This window comes from Carassius auratus, chromosome 20, assembly GCF_003368295.1.
Source record: "Carassius auratus strain Wakin chromosome 20, ASM336829v1, whole genome shotgun sequence".
Classification (NCBI taxonomy): domain Eukaryota; kingdom Metazoa; phylum Chordata; class Actinopteri; order Cypriniformes; family Cyprinidae; genus Carassius; species Carassius auratus.
The window spans coordinates 19,026,619-19,046,747 of NC_039262.1; the positions used below are offsets into that span (position 1 = coordinate 19,026,619).

At 34.9% G+C, this 20,129-nt stretch overlaps 1 pseudogene; it reads right to left on the reverse strand.

The window, feature by feature from the left end:
* LOC113037959 (trafficking protein particle complex subunit 8-like) overlaps positions 1 to 18,994 on the reverse strand; it is a 48,986-nt pseudogene extending 29,992 nt beyond the window's left edge.
* Between the last annotated feature and the right edge of the window lie 1,135 nt (positions 18,995 to 20,129).

Here is a 20,129-nt window from a genome sequence, read left to right on the forward strand (position 1 = left end):
TGTGACTGAAGACACGCATGCTGCAGAATCCTAACTGACACTTTAGTCTATATTATCTACATTAAAAAGCGTGTCTTGGATTTATATTTAGAAAATGACCGTAGCCGCCTCTCTTCTCAGCTCAAGCTATTCATTACGTATGACTGCAGGAAGACTTTTGGGTGAAATTGGCTGGCAGGAGAAAGGAATCATTCGCTAAAGAAGTAAAGGTGAGATTGAGTGGTCATAAATCATCTCATAAATCCTTTGACTTAAGGTAAAAGAAAATAAGATGAGCTCCAAGGGCTGTTTGTCAGGTCGAGGCCGCATGCCACAGCTTTCAGGTGCTGTTCCAGATTTATGGTTATCAGTGTCAATTTCCCTGCAATGTCTTGTGTATCAAAGTAAAAGGGAGTGTTCTGCAATTTTTTTTTTTTTTTTTTTTTTTTACAACTTAATACCCATGTCTGTGGGTTTCTTGCCTTTTCTTTTCTGGCAGGGCACATGATTAGAAGCACCCCAGTGGAAACTGTTTCCTGTCAGCTGCCTGGTCCTGCGGCGGCTCGTGCGTCCTCTGTTTTGACAGGTCCTGACATCGAAACTGCTGTGATTACAATTAGAGGTAATTGAGATTTTTAAGTAGATGCGGGATGCAGCAGTATTGATTAGCATGCGTTTCATCTCAGGGCACATCGCAGCAGTCAACGAGACAGATGCTGGCGTGGATTGAATCCACTCTGCATTGAATGGAAGCTAGAACATTTCCCTGCTGAGGACACTTTGGCAAGGTGAATGTGAGCTGTCAGATACGCAGATGACAGGAGAAATGGAGTTCATGTGGGTTCATTCATAGACACTAATCCTTACACTGTTTGGCATGTTCTTTTCCCTCTGCTACTTAAAATTATTTTGTAAGACATTTATTCTCATTTTGTTCACACAGTATTTTATAACTATTTCATCATGAGTTTCTTAGTTTACTGTTTTCACACTATAGAAGGAAAGTATTCTGTAAAGCTTTTTTTCTTTTTTGTCCAGAGTTTATGATTGAGAATCGTCACAGCAATCACACAGTTATAAATCAATTTTCTTGCTCTATAAAAACCTTTGGATATGGTGGAGTTTTACTAAAAACTCTAACTTTGTCAGGCCAGGATAATATTTATTTAAAACATTTATGAATTGTGTTTGCAATAAGACATTTAATATTTTCCTGGGTCATGCAATTATACTTATGTAACTGTTACTTATTGAATTACCAGTTAATTATACAGTTAATTGTATAATTAACTAGAATTGACCATTTTATTAAAGCATTAACAGTTGTTATTTATTATATAAAAAAAATCTATATCTAAAATCAAATTAACCATTTGAACATGCACAAAGTCTCTAATGTGATTTGGGGCTGATACAATATTAAATAGTTTTATGGAGCTTAAAATATGACAAAAAATTGTGTGAATTTGAATGTTTGACAAAATTGAATATTATGTTGCATTATATTTTAAGTTCAATATACAGTTTGAACTGAAAAACAATATAAAAATATATACTGTATTAGTTTTGCATTGTTTTTTGTAAATCCTTACAAAAATGGACCCCGGTAACACTGATTCTACAAAAATGGCATACTTTTTAGACACTGCATGGTAGTCTTAGAAATAATAATTGTAGTAACTATGGTGTCTTTCCAGAAAACTATGTTTCATGTAAAATGGGGTCTAAAGAAATAAAACACCTATATATGCTATCTAAATTGAATCTGTATTATTAAATTAAGAACTTTTACTCATCCGAACCTTTTCCACTGACATTATATGTTAATATAATAATCCAAGCTTGATTAGGACGATGTGGAAAAATCGATTATCCATTAGGAAATGTGTGGCGAGCTCTAGCAGAACCACTGGTGACCTTTTTATCAAGTGAAAGTCATTTGTGGCAGTGTGTAATTAGCACAACGATGAACTTGATTAGTGTTTCTGCTAGGCAATAACCAATGATAAGAAGAAAGACGACATCTGTTCTGGGGACAGATTTTATACTGCATACACATCCAGAGTGATGTATGACCCAAATCATTGTCCAGAACAGTATTGTCAAGTTGAAGGCATTTAACCTCGTGTCCTCTGAACATCTGCTTGTTTTTGAGTTTTCTTGTTTTCTGTTTCCTTTTTTTAATGTTTAAAGCTGTCTTTTCAGTCATTGTGGCATTACTAACAATCAAAGACCTGGATGGCCCTGTAAACAGGCTTGAGGGATGTTGACACCCGTCAATGGATTGCTTTATAGTTCCATCAATATTCCTAACTGGCTTTTCACTGGATTCACACCAGATCTAACTGAATAAGAGCAGCTGTAACCTTGCCAAAGGCAAAGAACGTATTAACCTAAGAAGCAGCTTCTTTAGATCTGTCAAATTACAATCAGAGGAAGGATGTGGCTTTTTATTTTAATCATGCACTTCAAATGCAAGATTGAAATGAAGAAATTAAGACTTCAAGCATTTGTTCCTCTTCCTATATCCTGTGGTGCACTTGGATCAGTGGCATGAGTCTTTAATTTTTGGGTAACACTTTATAATAACTGCATGCTATCAATCATTAGTTAAGCATTAGGAAACAGTTAATTCATCATTTATAAAGCATTAACAGACATTTATAAGCAGTTTATAAATACAGATATAAATGCTTTATACCTGATTTAAAAGCATATCTATAATGTATTTAATAATTGTTTTTTCATACTTTATTAATGATCAATTTATCATTTCTAGATTAAAGTATAGCATTATTTACACACCAGTATTAAGGAGTTGTCAGTGGTTCATAAGCTCACTTAGAAATTGTAAGTAAATGATTAATAAACTATTTAAATGTGCATTCATACATCTTTATTTTCAGACATATAGTAATAGTTACTTATAGTGTTAATAAATGGTTTATTAACATGTATTTTTACTGTAATTCAGGGTTAATTCAGGTAGATATAAAACATATGTAGTTGTTAGTTAACTATTTTTGTGAGCTCATCTAAAGTGAGGACTATTTATGCCTTGTAAAGCTTTACAAATGAGATTTAAAGGCTGTTTGTTTCTGTTTTTTGTTTAGAAGATAACTGAGCCTTTAAATATCCTTTATAAATGCTTTACAAGGCATAACTAGTCCTCACTTTAGATGAGCTCACATAAATAGTTAACTGACCACTACTAAATGCTTTATAACTACCTTAATTTACTACATTTCTTGTGATCTTATGAATTACTGGCAACTCCTAAATAACTGGTTTGGAAATAATGCTATACTTCATTGAGAAATGATAAATTGATCATGAATAAAGTATGAAATTACACATTATAGATATGCTTTTAAATCAAGAATAAAGCATTTATATCTGTATTTATAAACTGATTATTACTGTCTATTAATGCTTTATAAATTATGAATTATCTGTTTACTAATGCTTAATTAATGATTAATAGTGTGCAGTTATTATAAAGTGTTACCAATTTTTGTTGTCCTGTGCATTATTTTTTAATTCATATGTGAAATATGCAATTAATACATACAATGACTTAAATACTGTACAGCTCTTTTATGACTCTTTTATGATGCATGTTTTTCCACAGTATTTAATTGAAACTTTATGGGGTGAAACCAAGATGCAGAAAATATGAAATGGTATGGTTTAGGACCCCAGCAGACGATCGTGGTTGTGCATGAAGGACAGGGTTATCACTTCAGGTTGTAAAATGTCATGTGGTGTGACTGTCCAAGAACACTGAATTATATTCTTTAAATACTGTAACGTTCACAAGTTTAAGTGACAGTAAAATGTTCATTCTTTTACATTCAATTTCAAATAAATAATATTATTCTGTACTTTCTGTATATCAAAGACTCTTGAAAAGGTTTTTCAAACTGTTTTTAACATTGATAATAATAAGTGTTTTCCTGGGCAGCAAATCAGCATATTAGAATGATTTCTGAAAGATCATGTAACAGTGAAGACTAGGGTAATAACTGCTGAAAATTCAATTTTGCATCACAATCATTTATGTTACTCTTTATTTTTAAATTGTCATAATATTTTCAATAATATTTCACAATATTAGTGTTTTATTGTATTTTGAACAAATAAATGCAACCATGGTGAGCATAAGAGACATTTTAAAATATTACGGACTGAAACCTTTAAATAGTAGTTTACATATATGTATGAATATAACATATCACAACTACAAAGATTGTTTCTAGAACTTGCATTTTAAACCTGTAATGGCATATTCTGGTATTACAATAATACCTCAATAACAACAAAGAGGTGTTTTCACCATTGCTCTATATTGCTTCCTAGTCTAAACTCATTACACTGAAGAGGATAAGAGACACTTGAAATGTGCAGTTATGATGTATTCAGCTAGCATGAATAATAAATTATGAAACAGACTGGATTTCAGCCCTTGACATTATATCTGTTTTCACTCGAGAACAAATATGTAGTTCATGATGAAATGAAATGAGTGATTCGGTTGATTTATTTGTGATGTGAAGAATATTATTGTGACAACAGTGTAATATCCAATCCAAAGAGATTTGCTCTGTCAAGATTGGAGTATGGCATGAGAAATACCTGCATTTATTTCCTACATAATGACAAAGATTTGATGCTGGCAAAGCACATCTATCATGAAAGTTGTGCATTCGTCACAAACAATCTTATCAGCAGCTGCCGTCCACAAAGCAGTGATTACGTGTGAAATGTGATTAGGTGGAACCGCAGGTGACTACCTGCCACTGATAATAATAGAGAACCTTTGAATATGATTTACATGTTATTGAATAATAGCAGCTCATTGCTTTCTCTGTACTTTTCAAAGAAATATATCATCAGAACATAGTTTATTCAAATATAATTTACTCAAATAAGTGCCTGTTTCTATTGATTGCTTGACATTTTTTAACACTTTATATCCATTCCCTATTGGGGTTCATGTCATGGTATACAAAGATAGTGAAGAAATCATGTTCTCCTCCCTTTGTCACGTTGGTTCCAGATGGTTGCCTCACTTGGCTATCATGATTGTTCTCCCTTTTGTGCCCTTTGTAGCTATTATTTGTGCCATTTGAAATGCACTGTAACTTTTAAAAGGCCTGCTCAGCTCTGCTCGTTTCGCGCCATACAGTTAATGTTTTCATGACAGATCACGCTTCCATAAAGTCAGGCGAAATGCAGAATAAAAGCTATCACAGCTAAAGCACCTCTTATTCAAAAATTGATTCATATTTTCATAGGTCAAAGAAATTGCACCTTACAATTATCCCATTACAGATCTGTGCCATTATGAGATTGCCTCTGGCACATTCGCTGGAATCAGCCGTTACACACAGAAAGCACAAAGACAGCAGGAAATCCATTTTCCATCGGGACTCATCAGAATTTGCACTGATTCTCCACCACCCTTATTTTCAGAGTTCACTGTGCTTTGCACTTTTGTTAATTAGTCAGCAAACCCTGCAAAGTATGAGCACTAACATATTTTACATTACTCTGTGGCTCCATGCTGTTATTATATTATTATATTATATTATATTTACCGGAACTTATACAAGTTATTTTTTGGACTGTGCTGAGCTTAGTCAACACCTGTAGATGAAGTCTTGATGTATCTGGGTGCATTTCTAAACTTTTTATTGAAAGCATATCTTGTATGTCATTGATTCATTGATTTTTTTAATTGACACATTCACTGGTTAGCGGTTCACTGGCATGAATTGTGCTTATGAAAGCAGTCCTTCTGAAACTACCTTGTTGAAAATACCTGATGAAATATAGTATATCAATCATAAAACAGCCAGTATGTCTCCAGGCTGTCTGTGAAATTTATGTTAAACATGAAATACTTGACATTGATGGAAGACCTTGTTGTGTTCAAAGGCTCATTTCTGATGCATTGCATTCAAGTGGACACTCCTGCATCACAATCTAGAACTGCAGTTAAGGTCATGTCTGAATTTCCCTTTATAGTAAATTAGATATAGTAATAGTAATATGTGCATTTCTATGTGCTACAGGAATCGAACTCTTTCACTTTGAGATTGCAAGAACATATAACCTGTAATCTTTTACCTAAAGGAGCTATTTTAATCTGTTGTACAGCATTTAGTATTGCTGGTGTAAAACAATGCATTTAGGTTTATATGTGATGTTTAATATTGCTTTTAACTTGAATTAAATCAAGTTTTAGTTTCCACATAAAGCACATTTTAGGCTACATTTTGCGGTCTACAAATAAATTCAATTAATTTACTCTAATTGTTGCATTTTGAAGAATCTGAATTCACTCTGAAGCCACAATAAATGGACTGAGAAGCAGTTTCATTTGACTCCTAATCAAATTTGAAACAAACAAAAAAAAAGTGTGTCCTGCTACACAAACAACATCCCGTTCAATTTTTGTATCTCTGCCCTGGTTAGAATGCTGAGGTTTAATTTGAGTCATCATTGCCTGAGCTGAGGAAAACAGGAATAAATAAACATATTCAAGGTGACAACCAGGTGTCATCTCACTGAGTGCAGCGAGCGTGCATGGAATGAATTGCTGAGAGGAACAAATGAGATTGGTGATGGAGAAAAGGCAGAGCCTGTGATTAGATGACACATGAGGATGGTTCGCTGGTTTCCTGTTTGGCTTTTGGACTGTGATGGATGGCAAAACCAGGTGTCACCTGGGATTGCCTTTTCCTTACCTCCACTCACGCCCTTCTGCAAATTTGCTCTGTCTCGCTCTTTTAATCTCACACAAACAACCCTCACACACACACACACACACACACACACACACACCTCACACACACACACACACACACTATCCATCTCTTTTTTTTCTCACCATTTGTGTTCTGTCTTGTTTGTACTGCAATATAAGGAAAAGCTAAAAATGTTATATTGCACCAAATAAGAGAAAATATATGAATTCTGTCAAACAAATGAATGTGTTTCAATTCAAAGCATGAATCCTTTCCTCATGTGCCACCAAAACAAGCCATGAGAAATATGATGCTTTTGGCAATGTTAACAGACAATAATAATATGCACTAATTAAATAGATTTTAATAACTCATAGCTCTATGAATATTTTTTTATTTTACAGTTTTGTGAAAATCTGTTTTATTTTACTGTATTATATGTTTTTTTTTATATTAAAAAAAATAATTATTATTTATTTGGACATTAAAAACAACACTTTCTCTCATTTTTAAATCTTTTAGAAGGCCAAAGAGCTATAGGTGCGACCATATGCAGCATTGAACAAAGTCAGACCTATGAAACCGTTTGCTCATGGGGCTTAGGAATAATAATATCTACATTTTTTATAAATTTAGTATTAATAAACAGACCTTTTGAACTTGCGGAGGGGGAATTTTAAGCCTTGAATAAATATTTTTTTCTGCATGCAGATTTGTTTTTGTTTATTTATTTTACAAAAGTTTACATTATAATAGTAAATGAAATGCATTGTTTAAAAAAAAAAACAAGAAACATTTGGTACTTTACAAAAGGATACATTTAAAGGTGCTTACAGACGTGCATCAGCTTCTGCCAGAACAGACGCTTCTTTTTTAAAATCTGTTTGGAATATTTGTAAAATTTAAAGGCCAAGACAGATTAGTTCACTGGAACTAAAATTAAAACCCTAAAAACAAATTTGTTTAAAATAAAATACATTAACAGAAAAAAAATATAAATAAAGTGATCTTTTATTTCAGCTAGTTGCTTAGCCAACATTTATCATTTTCATTTAATTTTAAATGATGTACTAAAATAACCAAAAAGTAAAATTCATAAAATAAAAATAATAATTAAAAAAAAACTTTCTAAAGTGACAAAACTTATAAAATAAAATAAAATAATTCACAGTATTAATAAAAACCAAAGCCGTAGCTGGGGTTAGCGGGGCCCCGGTGCATGTTGAACCAGTGGGCCCTGTTTGAAATTGTTTAATTTGTATGTTCATTCTATTTATCTATTTGTGTTATTTGCACAATGTTTAATTTTTTTTCAAGTCTGTAGGTGTCCAGGTACAGAAACCAAATAATTAAATGTAAAATAGCACTTCATAGTCTTCACTGTAAAAATTAAATATACAATCAAACCAAAATTTATTCAGATACCTTCAACATTTCTCACATTATCACAGTTTATTTTGCTATAGTTTAGAAAATGGTAATAAAATATGACAAAAAAATCATCATCTTGATAATGTCAAATAACTTCGATAGAAAATTATGTAATGGATTACAATCAACAAAAATTCAGACAACTGTTAATATGACAATATTTACACAATTATCAATACTTTGTTGACCAATTAAGCAGTGCTTAATTTTGTTCAGTCTGTGGTGTGAAAAGGTCGCATTAGCAATTCAGGAAAAAGAAGAATTTTTGGGTATAATATGTCACAGTTCCCTTTATTTTAATATACACACTTACATAAGTGAATTATAGTGTCCTGCACCTACTAGCAAAAATAAAAAAATAAAAAATTATATCTGTTGTCTGAATAATTTTTGGATTGACTGTGCATTAATTCTTGTTAAAACTGCAAAGTAATTAAGTCAAGAGCAGTGAGTGATTTTCTTTCTTTCATTTTCTTGGATTAACATTACAGCTGCTTAATACAGCAGCAGACATAACCTACAGTTTTTTCGAAACATACTTTCTAAGACGTCTATTTTGACATATTTTGTAATTGTCGGTACAAGAGTAGAAAGAGGCAAATTCGGGGTTCAAGTGTTTTGAGACGCCTCTCTCTGCGTGAGTCCTGAACACCAGAACACTGCGGGTGCTGAATTTGTCACAAACGCCGTACAAACAGGGAGATCCAGTAGCAGTGTTTATTGGGTTATTCAGAATTGCAATCAGCCAGGCAAAGGTCGAAAACCAGGTAAGCAGTCCAAAAAACAAGAAACATAAACAATGGCAGGGCAACATGAAATACAGGGTGACATTAAACAAGGACTCCATGACAATGACAGAAACAAACAGGGTACTGTATAAATAGACAGGTGCAAACAATCTGAGTGGGAACAGCTGTGTGCAATGAAGTGCTCAGTCCAGATAAAGGCTTGTGTAAAATGCAGTACTGAAGGGGGTGACGATATGGAGAAGTGAGACCTCTAGTGGACACCCAGGGATACACAGACCAGACACTGTGACAGAGCTGGGCTCTTTCACGTCCTTTTCTGTTTGTTTAAACAACTGCGATTTGTATTTGTTCCTTCAGGTGCAGGAGAAACTTCGAGGAGAACTTTGCAAAAAGGAGAGCTCGGTTCAATGTTGCTGTCTGTGAGACACGGCTCTCTGCGTGCGCACTCGAACACACAGCGTGAGTAACCAGCTACTCAGTTGAGCTTTTCCGCGTATTGTGTTTCAATGCTTTAAACTCTATTGAATGTTTATATTGGCAAGTGGCAAAGCTTAAAAACACATGAAAATTATAAGTTTTCGTGACAACACGCAGCAGTGGCCTATCAACTGTCCTGACCGTCTTTTTAGGCCGACCTAAAGCCCCCCAGCCGTGGGCTCCTATAATCTTCACCACCTTTCATCCCACTAGAGATGGCCCTGATAAAAACTATAATAGTATCTCACTGATACTAAAATAACACTGGGTCAAGACATGATGAAAGGACCAAATTACTGTAACCCATCATCAGTGCAATAAAATAATGCAGTTAAATTGTTAACCCACTGAGCACAAAGAAGTGAATTATTTAGATGCTAAATGCAACATTCCACTGAAAACTGAAACTGTCATTGGCACAAATCTGCAGTTTCCGTGACAGAAGCATTAGTCCACATGCTGCCATCACATTCCATTTCAAATGGATAAATATTTCAGCATCACTTTTGGGTTCCAATACTGATATGAGAAAAGGGCCTTGCTGGAAGGGCCTTGCCTTGTCTTCCAGATCTGTGGTTGCATGGATTACTGATTGTTTGCCTAAAGCTTCTGATTGCTGGGACAGCAGATGCATCTTATAATGCTGCAATATTATGTGAGTGAGCTTTATTTTCTTGGAAATTCCTGGTGCACTAATGCTGATACTATAATGCTACTCACTGTGATGAAAATAATATTGTCACATTGATAATGACATCAATGCTTTTTGTTTGGAGTTAATGTAATCACAATTTGTATAATAGCTGGTTAGACTAATTATTGTTTTCATTTATCAAGCATGCCCACGAATGAAAATAAATCCTATCTTAATTTTTTACAGCCCTTTTTCAATGACCTTTATGTATCAAAGACCTCATTAGAACGATATCTTAAAGCATTCTGAAAGAAAACAGGCCTTTGACATTGTCTAATGATAAGATGAATGCATGCTATATTTCACAAGAATTAATGTGTGTGAACATGTATACAATCACGAAAGGGATTTTTCTTTCATAATCCTTCCTTTTCATCATCATGCAATAACCTTTCTTGTTCTTCTGGCATGCCTTTAACACTCAGAAATGATGGTGTTAGAAGAGAGATTGTGTTTGGTGTCTTTCTCAGATCATTTGTCTGGTGTGTCAGCTTCAGTAGGAGTGTGTGGAGAGACTGATATCCATGAGGCACTGGGCTTGTCACACTCTGTTAGGGTTGGCTGATGTGTTAAATGCCAGGTGACGTGCGCAGAGTGGCAGCTTCTCACACCCCCCTCTACAATGATGACACCCTGACATCTGTTACTCTCAAAGTCATCTCATTTCTTTCATCTCGCTCTCCCTCCCATCTCCTCCCCTCCTCTTCCATTTTCTACTGCATTTGACATTAAAATCAAGAAAATTTACTCAAGTGTAGAATAGAAAATTGCACAAAAGGCTTACAACTTTACTGGTTTAATATTCATTTGAAAATAGTCAGTAACAGAACACTGAAACTGCTTGAACTGAAAAACAATATCGGGAGTCCCAAAGTTGTGAAAATTATGAAATAATGATAAATGAGGATACAATCAATACAAATTAAATAAAATAAAAAAATAAAAAGCAACTGCAACTTTGTATCTCATATGTGACTTTTTACATTAAATCAATATTGTGATGATATTTCTGATAACTGTGACTTTATCACAATTGCTATACTGTTTCTCATAATTGTGACTTTGTACATTATAACTGCAACTTTGTTTCTTGTAATAGTGACTTTATATATTGATGATATCATTTCCCTTTATTGTGACTTTTTAATTTCAATTGCAATTTAGTTTCCCATCATTTAACCACTTCTGAAACAGAAACAACGTCAGAAGAATCTCACGTTGAAGAAGAACTGGACTGTTGCTCAGTGGTTCAAAGTCCTCTTTTCAGATGAGAGCACGTTTTGTATTTCATTTGGAACCAAGGTCATAGAGTCTGGAGGAAGGGTGAAGAAGCTCATAGCTCAAGTTGCTTGAAGTCCAGTGTTAAGTTTCCACAGTCTGTGATGATTTGGCCACTGCAACCGTTTTCCAAGAAATTTTGGAGCACTTCATGCTTCCTTCATGCTGACCAGCTTTTTGAAGATGCTGATTTCATTTTCCAGCAGGATTTGGCACCTGCCCACACTGCCAAAAGCACCAAAAGTTGCTTAAATGACCATGGTTTTGGTGTGCTTGACTGAGCAAACTCACCAGACCTGAACCCCAGAGAGAATCTATGGGTTATTGTTAAGAGGAAAATGAGAAACAAGAGACCAAAAAATGCAGATGAGCTGAAGGCCACTGTCAAAGAAACCTGGGCTTCCATACCACCTCAGCAGTGCCACAAACTGATCACCTCCATGCCACGCCGGATTGATGCAGTAATTAAAGAAAAAGGAGTCCCTACCAATTATTGAGTAAATGTACAGTAAATTAACATACTTTCCAGAAGGCCAAAAATTCACAAAAAAATGTGTTTGTTTGTTTTTTATTTATTTTTTATTGGTCTTATGAAGTATTCTAATTTGTTAAGATTGGGTTGGGTTTTTGTTAAATGTTAGCCAAAATCATCACAAATAAAAAAAACAAAGACTTAAACTACTTCAGTCTGTGTGCATTGAATTAATTTAATACACGAGTTTCACAATTTGAGATGAATTACTGAAATATTCAACATTCTAATTTATTGAGCTGCACCTGTATATCACTATTGCAATTTTTTATCATAATTGTGACTATGCAATGGCAATATTGTATATTGTAATTTACTTTATATTTCACAATTGCTATTTTATATATCAGTATTGTGATTTTATTTCTTGCAATTGTGACTTGTTATAATCACAATTACACCTTTGTTTCTCATAATTCTTACTTCATAAATCTTGATTTTATTTCTTATAATTGTGACTTTATATCACAATTGTGAATTTATTTCTCACAGTGTAACTTTATTACTTAAAACTTTGCATCTTAATTTTTCATAACTGTTACTTCATATCTCACAATTCTAACTTTTAACATTTTTACAAAGTCTCCTTATCTGCAGAAGCCAAACATGAAGATGGAATGAATGCCAATGTAACAGCACCATACCAAAGTGGTCAAAGAAACTATACAACAGAATGCAAACAAATTAGTTTTTAGCAGGGCTGAAAATTCTGATAATTTTTCATGTTTTATTACATTTCATATTTCAATGCAATAATACGTCTTGTTTTATTAAAAAATAATTTAAGATCTGACTTGAATCTAATCTTTAATTGTGCTTTGTGTTAGTTTGCAAGGCTCATAAGTTTATTAGTTTCATTAGACAGAGTCAATTCAAATATTTGTGCCAGGTACCATTTTTTTTTTTTTTTTTTTTGATTACTTTGGATGAATTCTGTTGCAGTATTGTTTTGAATGGTGGTTTCTCAGTGACTGGTGTCTGTACACAACAGTAATGTGCCAGATGCTCTTTAACAAGCATCATTTGCCTCAGAAGCAGAGAGCTGGAGATGGGGCGGTAATTGCCATCTGGTGCGATCATTCAGCAGAATCATTTTTAAGACAGCAACATACGCTTTTACCACTGCAAACTGTTTATGTGTTCAGTTGCGTGTTTGCTGTTTTACATGGAAGAAGCTTATAGTCACTGCTTTCATTCAGTCCGATTTCAGTCACTGGTCATTATACACTCTGTTTATTTGGCTTGAATGTCTTTTGGCCCGCTGTAACTCTAATAGTTCAGGGAAAATTACAGGAAAAAGTTAGGGAGGGTCCTTGACAGTTTTGGTGCTGACTGTTTCCAGATTGTTTGGGCTTATTGATCTGTCCAGAGAATGGCATTTTGTCTTGCTTTGTAATCCATTTATAGTCAGCATTCAGCCGTTCTGTTGCTTTGTTCTGTCTATAACTTTGCATGCGATTCAAACTTTTTATTAAAGACTCAAAACACTGAGAGTTTGCATGACTGAAGACATTGCTTTGACTCCACCACAAAGGAAAGGATTCACAGCATGTTACCCCAAATAGCTGCACCATTGGGGGTTTTATTTTATAAAACACATTTGGTTATTACATTTCAAAACAAGAACATCTAACATTCATATTAAGCATATGCTTCATGACATCATTCTGCATTAAGTTTTGGTTTTAGGAATAATCCCTTTTGACTTATAATGCATTCGATATTATTATATCCTACACCTAGCAATTAATCTAGCAAGAACTCTGCTATCTGATGTTTCAAATGTGTCATTACTGAATCATTGTAACAGAATCCTAAATGAAAGAGGTAAATTGTATGTATGTATCTCCATTAAAAAAGAAAATACATGAACAATAATAAAATCTAATTATAAATCTTAAATATATCCTTAATATTTGACAAAAATAAAAAAATAAAAATGAATGCATTGCCAGTTTCTTTTAAATGCCTAACTTCTTGTTCATGGATTTATTGGATTTCTTTGTAACTAATTCTTTAACACTGAATTATTTTAAATCTTAACAACTCTGCAGGACTGAAAGTGCCAGGCCAACTCTGGATCGATGTTCAGAGCAGAGGAGGTGTTCGCAAATTTGTCTTGGCTGATAGGAAGTCAATGGTTGTGTCTAACTAGTGGATTTACACAGAGGAGACTGACATGACACACGGTGGCCCGCGGCCGACCCTGCTGCCAGTGGCTGTGGACCCCGCACTCTCAACAGCTACATGAGTAATGGGCTGTGAGGGGCTTAGGTGGGACTGTTTAATTACCCGTGAATTATTGCTGTGGCAACTCACAGGTCTCGCCCGGTCCAGCTAAATGAGGTGGCTGGCTGTCATGATGGAGGGCTTGTAAATCTGACATTTGGGTGACAATTCTGTGTCCATGCTGGTCATTTTGGGGCCTCATGGGCCTAAATCAGGACAATTTTGTTTACTGGTGCTATCGAAAAACACATTTTGAGATATTAAGTAAGATAGTGGAAGATGCTTCCTTTTGCCCCAGTTTGCCCTTAGTTTGCCCGCGTTTGCATTTAGCCTGTAGGTTTTCATGGATAGTGGAAAAATATGTCTGAAATTTACATTTATCTCATGGAATTACTGAACAATAAGTTTTAGCCCAAGGGTCTAATCTTATCTTAAAAAAGATACTCAACAAATCTATAAACATGAATGCACCTACATATTTCTCATTAACAAATGTTCAACATAATACAACTTACAACATCAAAGTTCCCTATTTTCCTAACTTCCAGAGATACAAGATAACAAGCTATTTTTCACCAACAAGTAGCATGAACGATAAACTGATTCATATGTAGAAAGTCTGCTTCATTCTAGTGAATTGGTTAGTTTGAAGGGTTTATGTAAATGAGTCATATGCTTACTTGCATAGAAGTTCATGCACATCATTTTAGACATTTTTACAGCAAAATATTTAGTTACAAGCAAATGTCGTTTAGATTTATATAAATTAATTTAATATATATGTTATAGTTTTAGTTTAAGTGTTGAGATCAGTTTAATCTGTTGTCACCTACTTTTAATTCTGAGTAGATTGTAGCTTGGCAAGCTACATTTTGAAAGTAAATTTCCAGAAAGTCATTTTCTGGCACATATATATTAGCAATTACAATAATTTTGTATGCATGGCTTTTAGCTAGCAGGCAAATTTATCCTTGGCTTATGTACATAATGATAGCAGTTTACCTGCCAAACTCTTCTTAGCAACATTTCTTACTATGGCATGTAATGGATGGCACCAAATAAATACATGGATTCTGATTTGGCATGTTTAGAATGACTCAATTCACTGATAGTTTCATTCCTTTAATGACATATAACCTGGACTCTGGACTGTTAGACTCGCTCATGTGATTGTTTTTTTAATGCCTAAAAGTCCCTAAATTTGTTTTATCCACCATCTCTTTCGACCCTTCCATGACTGTCATTTTTATTTCAGTAGAGCACACTTGTCCATGGCTGAAGTCTTTCAAAAGCCTCCTAGAGAATAATGGTCAAGGTTCATTTTGAGTGCTGCAGGATGAATTAAATAAAACGCTGTGAATAGTGGGGACATGCCCTTTGTAAGTGCACATTAACAAGGTTCTCCGCTGAGTCCAATGTGAAAGTGCAGTCATGTATCAGAGCTGGAACGCTACTCTTCAGTACATACTGTAGCCTATGAGGCCTATCCTACACTTCATTAGACACACACCTGCTTGAGCAATTTATTATGCCAGGCAAGGCAAAAAAAAGTGTGTCAAAAGAAGAAAAATGAACACAGTACAGCACAGGCAAGTTTGCAACTCATTTATCTATTGTTAAAGAGGGCCTGAATAGAGCTGCTACAGTATGTCTGCATTCACACATATATCATACAAATATATAACAAGAAGCTCCCTGTCAGACACAGACGAGGACACAGAGGATTCAGTGATAAGGTAGTTTAATGTGAATCAGAGGTTTCAGACACAGGTGAATCTTGACACGTGGATAGAACGGTGACAACACAACTTCCCTTATGGTGAACGGTGATCCAGATGGTGCTCAGATGAAGACGATGGGGACAGGAAGACTGACGAGGATGAAGAGGGTTCAAGAGTTCAGGTAGGTTTAATAATGGCGTTCAGGCAAGTGAGGAGATCGGTGCAAGACCAGACGATGAGTGATGGTGACTGATCGCTTTATATGTGGTTCTGGTGATGATGCACAGGAGTTCAGAATTCGGGTGATTGGGGACGAGTGGGTGTGGCGTAAGTGTCCGATTCCGGGAGTGTAGAAGGTGTGGCTGTGACACTCCCATCCAGACATTAGTTTAGCAGGAACACAGCCGCTGCATAGAATAAACAATTTAGCTTTGGTTATTAAATATAAAAGGGTCATTATTTGTGCATTCAGTGCTAGGAGGCCATATGATTTTCTATTACCTGTTCCCTATTACTGCAACAACACACCTTAATTAACACATACACACACATATGTCACCACAACACAACACATAGGACTAATTTTGTTGTGTTGTGCTAATTTCTTTGTGTTGTGGCTTGTTTCTATTGCGTTGTGCTGATTTTGTTGTATTGTGACTTGTTTCTATTGTAGCTTATTTCTGTTGTGTTTGGGCTAATTTATTTGTTTTCTGGCTTGCCTCCGTTGTGTTGCAGCTTGTTTCCATTGTGATGTATGAATTGTGAGTCTGGTGAGTAGATTTCATTATTTCTACATTTAGATTGCTGTACTTTCATGACTGAAAACATTTACCTTAGTGGGTTTCCAAGCTGGCTGTGGCTTTAAATATTGTAATTGTAACTTTTTAAACATTTTAAACTTTATCAAACTAGAAACAGGCTTCAATAAACACCATAATAAACACCTCCATAAAAGAGCTCAAAGACTTGTATAAGGAAGCTAAAGTGGCATAGCTGTTCCAGCAAATGCATTTTTTATCTCATGTTTGCTTTTGTTAACACTTACTGACATGTCACTTTAAAAGTTTTGCAAAATCTACAGGTTTAATACAATAATTTAAAGACTATCTTCATTGGGAGAAATAAGGATATTATTTGATGCAGCTGGTCATGTTGATTCAGATATCTCATCTCACCTCAAAATATCCTGTCCATGTGAATTAATGTGGTAGATTTGTCAAAGGTCAGGGGAAGCCACCGCTAGCAAATTACAGACTGTCAATCCCATCCTCATAAATTTACAGTTTTCCCCAGATGGCTGTGGAAGAAACTGCACATAAATTGATATGCACTGTAAATTCAATGTAGCAAAATGTTTAGCATCCACCGTGAATTGGATATGGATGGATGAAGGATGAAATCTATTTAAATGTGTCCATGCATAAAATACTTGAAGGTGAATATGAAACTTAGCTATGGGTCAGATACATTTTCACATAGCTTCCATTATTTCCTCAAGTAGATGATGAAATAAACATTTCTTTATATTGGTATGCATGCATTTAAAAAGTTAATATTGTTATTCATGCATTTAGAAAAATTTTGCATGCATTTTGAGGCCACAGTTTTTCCATTATTATTGTCTGAATAAGCCTGGAATCCTATTACTGGCACAGTACACATTTCTGAAGCTCAGTGTTTGGAATCTGGTCCTGTCACACTTCCCATATATCTCAAGGGCAGAATCTGAAACAGCTCGTGCCCAGCAGATAAAGTGTGGAATAATGGTCCACCAGCTTTTCATCAAGAGCACCAGTGGAATCTGAGGAGTTTTGATTAGCTTTAAAATAGTCTGCTGTGGACATTGAGGAATTAGCTGTTATTTCGACTGGTTTTAACCCTTTTTTGAGGGTCAAAGCTCTGATATCGAAGCATTTAGCTGCTCCAGCTTTGAATTGGGGGTCTCTTCTAAATGGGGATTATGTCACTATAAAACATCAACTAAACACATAATAGAAGTGATACAGTTTCTTACTTTTCTCCAAGTAAAAGATCAACTTAAACAGAAAGCAAGCTGGATATGTTGTTGTCCCTTTATGACTATAAGCATCTCTTATAAATCTGTCATTAAATTAGAATATCCCTAAATGACTTTAGTAGTGTTCATTCACATTGGATTCTGTATTGAAAAAAACAATTAAATACTTTCGTTTGAGAAGTAAGTCCTAATGTAGGTGTTTACTCACAGAAACCCCTTCCCTCATCTTTGTCTGTTCAAACCATGATACAAATTTGAATGTTTTGATTTATGTTATTTATAAAACAGATGCTTTTTATCCATGGAATGGGCTTTCAGTAATTCACATCCATCGCTTTTGCTCTTTTGAATAGGGCTTTGCTCTGCTATCTCTTTACATGCTTTCAGTCTCCGTATTTACAAGTCTCAGGGGTGAAAAGACTAAGTTGTGTCACTTTTGAAACATTGGTCTTACTCAATTACCATACTTTTGCACACAGCACTTCAACATTGATCTTTTTCACTATCCGGCTGTAATCCAGTTTATTCAGGCACTGGCTGCCCTGGTAGAGTCTGTTTTTTTCTTTTAGCTCAAATACATCTCTTGTCTATTTAAATTACTGTAGTTTTACTTATAGATCATGCTCTGTTCATAAAACTCAGCACTCACAATTTGTTGTGCTATTACTGCTTGTGGGAAACAGATGGTAAACAAAATTTGTGTACTTCTTTTTTTTTATTATTGATCATAGCAGCTGTAATTCAGTGACTGATGATGAATTGATGGAAAAGAGCATTTTAACTATTTTGCTCTGCATTGAACATATTGGTTACAAATCCTAACTTAACCTAGAAATAAAGAAGGGTTTTGAATTTAGGATTCTTTCTGAGATGGTGACATACTGTAGGCTCCAGCATACCTACATATGAGAGTATAGTTTGGAAAATGAATGGAAGGATGGAGTACCATAGAGAGCAATGCTACAATTTTTATAGTTTCAGTCCCAATCCCACTCGCCTCAGCAGCCCAGTGTTGTCAGGGTATAAATAAATGTCTATAGAATCAGACAGATCTGTGTGGCATGACTTTGTCAGGCTCCCGGCCAGATTCTGGATCAGGGTTATGCATGGCTGTTTCCGTGATGAAGGTGGTCATGGCCCTATTCACCAGCTGTTGCCAATCGCTGAGCCTATCGCAGCTGTCTGGAGGGAGAGGAGAGGAAGGACATGGAAGGACTAACATCGCTTTGGGCTGTTTGTATGCTCATTTTAAACTGTTTATAAGACAGTCTAGCCATGCAATATTATGCCTTTTTTAATTGTCTTGTTTATATAATGCCTTTGGTTGTTTCATTTGTCTCTTTCACTCAGTTTTTCCCCAGAAGACCACACAAAATGTATTCATATTCAGTTCATCTATGCAGCGTGTTTACTGAGAACACATGAGAAAATGACAAACAGACAGCAGATCACAAAACCATGAAAGCAATTTTACTGTTAAATGCTGAAACTTCACTCATTTAACACTAATAATTTCTTCATACCCCTCCTCTCAGATGTTTGGAAGCCAGTTTTTAAGTTACTAAAAAAAAGAAGACAATTCTGACTTTATTTCTGAGAATTATGTCATATAACCTCGCAATCTTTACTTTTTTTCTCAGAATTATGTGATATAACTTCGCAATCTTTACTTTTTTCTCAGAATTGTCATATAAACTTGCACTTGTGAGTTTTTAAAGTCATATTTGCAAGATATATACTCGCAATTCTGACTTTTTTCGCAGAATTGTGATGTAAACTTACAATTATGACTTATAAAGTCAAAATTGCAAGATATAAACTAAGAGCAATTCTGACATTTTCCCCCTCAGAATCAGTTTATATCTCACAATTGCAAAGAATTGCTTAATATAAACTTGCAAAGTAAAAAAAAAGTCTGAATTGTGAGATAAAATTCGTAATTACCTTTCTCTTTTTTTTCAGTGGTGGAAACAGGCGCCCATACTTATGCAACTAATAAGCCTTAATGATGATCGTAATAAAATCATCTTAAAGCATGATCGAGATTTCGACCCAGTTCATTCATCTCTTTTCTCTGTTACATAGAAATACATAGCTTTGATTCAGAGATAATTTTTCTGGTTTGGATTAGAAATCCATTAGATGTTTAAATCACTGGCCTGTCCCTGCATGTCACACAGCTCAATGTGACTTATTTGGTTTTCCTCCTGAATAGTGGTTCAATGGATGCTATCACAGGGGACATGCTCAAAGGTGCCCGTCCAAACTAT